The 4,380-nt window shown below is 38.1% G+C and overlaps 1 protein-coding gene across 1 annotated transcript in view; it reads right to left on the bottom strand.

Annotated features, from left to right (window-relative positions):
* LOC108265511 (UDP-glucuronosyltransferase 2A1) overlaps nucleotides 1-3,496 on the bottom strand; it is a 9,818-nt gene extending 6,322 nt beyond the window's left edge. The window contains exon 1 of the mRNA XM_053680492.1: nucleotides 3,407-3,496. The gene's annotated coding sequence lies outside the window, so the exon portion shown is untranslated. The remainder of the gene's footprint in view (nucleotides 1-3,406) is intronic.
* Nucleotides 3,497-4,380: the final 884 nt, after the last annotated feature.

The following is a 4,380-nucleotide window of genomic DNA, read 5'->3' as shown; positions in this document are numbered from 1 at the left end:
GGACATAAAGAGGAGATTTGATATTTGTCTATAGCTGGACAGTTGACAGGGGTCGAGGTCAGATTTTTGAATCAAGGTTTTGATAACTGCTAGTTTAAATGATTTAGGTGCATAGTTACTGCAAAGGGAAGAATTTATTATTTTTAGAAGCGGTTTCATAACTTTAGTATATTTAACCTGCAAACGGAAATATGGTACAGCTTTAAAATAATTTAAAGTACTTTAAGGACCGCTGATCTGCCTTTTTAGCCTTACTTTAAAATCTAATTAAAGGTACATCACAGCGACATTTGAAATCTATTTCTGTGAGTCTAATGCCATCGTCATCATCATCCATTTGATTATGTAAAGTTGGTTTAATTTACTCGTTTCATGGATAAACCTGTTATGGAATTTAAATCCCAAATGTAGATATAATTTTTTTGTAGCTGCTGTTATTTCAAGGCTTTTAAAAGTATGTTCATGACATTCCACATGATCAAGGTCTGTTTGATGAAAATAGAAAAAAAAATGACGAAAAAAAGGCATTATGAAATAAAAAATATTTTATAATAGGCCTATAATGTTTTATTATAATACATTCTGTTATTTATTAGTTAAATGATTTAACATGTTGTAACATATTTATTGATGCATTTACTTGTTTCATTATTTATGATCATAGGCATATTTATTTAATTCATTTGAACTAAACATGTTTTAAATAATGGTTGTGATTTCTGCACAGCACAATTTAAGGAGCACCGAATCCCTGGGCTCTTCAAATCACACACCTGTCTGGACTCCTCTCTGGAGAGCAGAGATTATGGTCTACTCAAAGTCATACTGCCCCCTGCTGCTCATCTAAATGTACTGCAAATGCCATCCAAGCAGAAAATTCCACCATGGCTCCCTGTCTTTCATAAATGAGTCCCAAATGGCTCCATGGTAGCCAGAAGATAGCGTGATCTGAGAAATGCATTCAGCTTTTCTTTTGTATTAATGGCTCAATAAATCTAGCAATAAATCACGTCAGTAATGACTTCAGGAAGTTAAAAATCCCACGTCATCCAACCATCATCTCTTTCATGTTTCTGGTTATAATCTGAACTTCTTGTGAAAACACTGCACTTTGATCAGAAATAAATAAATAAATAAATAAATAAATAAATAAAGGCAGATGCTGCACCTAGTAGAGGGCAGGTGTAAGGTTAAATTACATTTGAAGGCTACATTAAAACTAAGTAAATTAGTAATTGTAAAATGCATAATTTACATTGAGACTGGGCTGTAACTGGTCTCTCTATAGTCAGGGTCTTATAACTGGTCTCTCTCTGTTAAAAACAGTTTCTTCATCGCACTTGAGCGGCTTTTATGGATCTGCTGTAATTACGTGAGTCACTGGGACTGAGAAACTACGAGCTGAAGAATAAAAGTCTGTTTAAAATCTTACATACTGTACAAGTACAGACGGAGAATTGCTCTGATGTAATAACTTACCTCAGCCAGTCATGAGTGAGGTCATATATTTAGACTCAGTTGGACTTGAGATGATGTTTACTCATTTTTTCCTCGTTTGGGAAGTGAGGCAGGCTCATCTGTACATTACTCTAATCCATATGAGCATCCACATGACCCCGGAGCTCTGGACCGATTCCAAGAGAAATCTCAAGTTAAATGTTCTCGCAATTCTTAGTCAAAGTTCTTAAAAAAAGTTTATTAACGAGCCAGGCTGTAAAAAAAAAAAAAAAACTTTTCCGGAAATATTAAATACTTTTACAAGTATACTCAGCCAAGAAAGAAATCCTCGCCCTGCTGTGTGATGTGTGAAGATGCTTTGCAGAAAGGAACGACCCAAAGCTGAACCACAGCGCTGCAGAAAATGAATCACTTCTCACCCGAGACACCTCCGAGCTGGAATTACCAACAACTTTTTACCAGCGGGGTAAAAAGTTACCCTGAATTACCCTGAATTACCAATGGGGTGGCTGTGGCTCAGGTGGTAGAGCGGGTTGCCACTAATCATTGGGTTGGCAGTTCGATTCCCGCCCCACATGACTCCACATACTGAAATGTCCTTGGGCAAGACACTGAACCCCAAGTTGCTCCCAATGGCAAGTTAGCGCCTTGCATGGCAGCTCTGCTACCACTGGTGTGTGTGTGTGTGAATGAGACACAGTGTAAATCACTTTGGATAAAAGCGCTATATAAGTGCAGACCATTTAACGTTACTACAAAGTACAACTGTTGCTCATGTGTGTATTTTTCCTCCTATCCATTCTGTTGTCTTTGTGTACGTTTATGAATGCATTATGTTTTGTTTATATTTATTAGTATGAAGTTAAAAGATACGATGTGTATAAATGTGAAGTGGATATATGGACTGGAATTATATTAAATAACATAAACAAAAGTGTATGAATAATTATTTCCCCTCACTATATTCATAAACACTTTTTAGTGATTGGTAATAAAATCTTGATGTTATAGCTTTTTCCTGAAAAACTGACTGCAATGTTTCCAGAAATCTACACATAACAGTCCATAATACTGAAGTGTGGTGGTGGTAGCATCGTCTTTAGCATTGTCCATTTAGTTGGTTCTCTGAGTAATCCCCTCTTTACTCGGTCACTGACTTTTGGTGGACTAGCTCCTCCGTGGTTGTGCCTCGTTCTTTCGATATGTTCAAAGTCTGAACTTCTTTTGCCGCTTTGCGTTCAAAGCCTGAAGCAGTTCTGCTTCAGCAAATGGTTCCACTTGGACACACAAGATTTATGTTTCCCCAAAACACCTCCTGCACAAGTCTCATCCACGTTTCTGTCTTCAGACTAATGCGATGTTCTGAATTGCACCACGACACTTCAGCACTTCAGTCTCACAAAACAAGAATAAGGATGTGTAAAAGCTTTAGTGTTAACACAAACATCACACTTTCCTAACAGTGGAGAGGCGTAGTGATGACTAATAATAATCACCGCTGTATTTAAACTTCTGACTTGGAAAAGTATGATTCCTTCTCATCAGAAATGATAATCCACTTTAAAAACAGTTAAGCTCACATTTAAGCCTTAACTACTGAGGAATTCATAATGAACGAAGAGAAAGAGAGAAAAGTGTTGATAGAGATTTCACTTTCTCACTGAACAGACACTGCATTCCTACATTTCTGCTTTCTGGACTTTTCTACACCACACGAAGATCTGAACCTCTCAATCTGTACTGATCACAGTTTACAGCAGGAAACACTGTAATAACAAGAGAAATAATTCTAGAGGACCCACACACACACACACACACACACACACACACACACACACACACACAGAGAGAGAGAGAGAGAGAGAGAGAGAGAGAGAGAGAGAGAGAGAGAGAGAGAGAGAGAGAGAGAGAGAGCAAATGAATTAAACACAAAATAAAACTGATTTACCTGTAATAAGTGCTGAAAACACAGAGCAGATCTGTGGAAGAAGTGAAGAAGAGAAAAACATCAGCTACGAGTGAGTGTGTGTGAGTGGGTGTGTGTGTGTTCTGAAAACAAGTGCCAGATTACTGTTTCTGTGTTAACAATTCAGAACATACCTGAGAGGTATGTCACACACACACACACACACACACACACACACACACACACACACACACACACACACACACATTTTACTTTGATCCACCCAGAAACACTTTTTTTTTTTAATCTCAAGCAACATGTTGCTGATTTCAGTTACAGAAGTGAAAAAGCAGTTTTTGGAGATTTTTTTTTCTCTATTCAGAGAATTTAAGGGTGTTTCAGGTTACAGATTAGTAACGAGAAGGACTAGACTTGGATGACTAGTACTAGTACTACTAGGGTATGCCAGTAACGGCATGCGATGTCACATGACCATTCATAACGGTCATATGGTAGGGGATTTGACGAATCAGGGAAGGACACGCAACAATCCAGACGACCCGATCAGGGGGCGAATGTGGGCGGAGTCACGCCTTTGTTTTCAAAAGTCTTCGTTTTGGTCTGTTTAGACTGAAACATGAGCCGGGGTTTTCAAACCAAAACGGTGTCTTCAGCGTTTCCGAAAGTCTCCGTTTTCGAGGGTCGAAAACGCTGGAGTAGCGTCGACAACAGTCGTAACCATAGCGACAGTTATGCGAAAATGCAGTAGTGTGAACAGGGCCACAGAGTCAGGTAAGTAAATACAGTGCTGTGAAAAAGTATTTCTTCTGTTTTTGTCTATATCTCGTACTAAATAGTTTTAGATCTTCGAACGAAATACAACATAAAACAAGGGCAAGATGAAAAAACACACAATACAGTTTTTTTATTTACTTATTGAAACAAGAAAAGTGATCAAACGCCCATCACCCATGTGAAAAACTAATTGCCCCCTTAAATTTAAAATCTGGTTGTGC

This window comes from Ictalurus punctatus, chromosome 5, assembly GCF_001660625.3.
Source record: "Ictalurus punctatus breed USDA103 chromosome 5, Coco_2.0, whole genome shotgun sequence".
NCBI classification, from domain to species: domain Eukaryota; kingdom Metazoa; phylum Chordata; class Actinopteri; order Siluriformes; family Ictaluridae; genus Ictalurus; species Ictalurus punctatus.
Note: the sequence above shows the minus strand (reverse complement) of the source record. Positions and strands in the feature narration are given on the sequence as shown.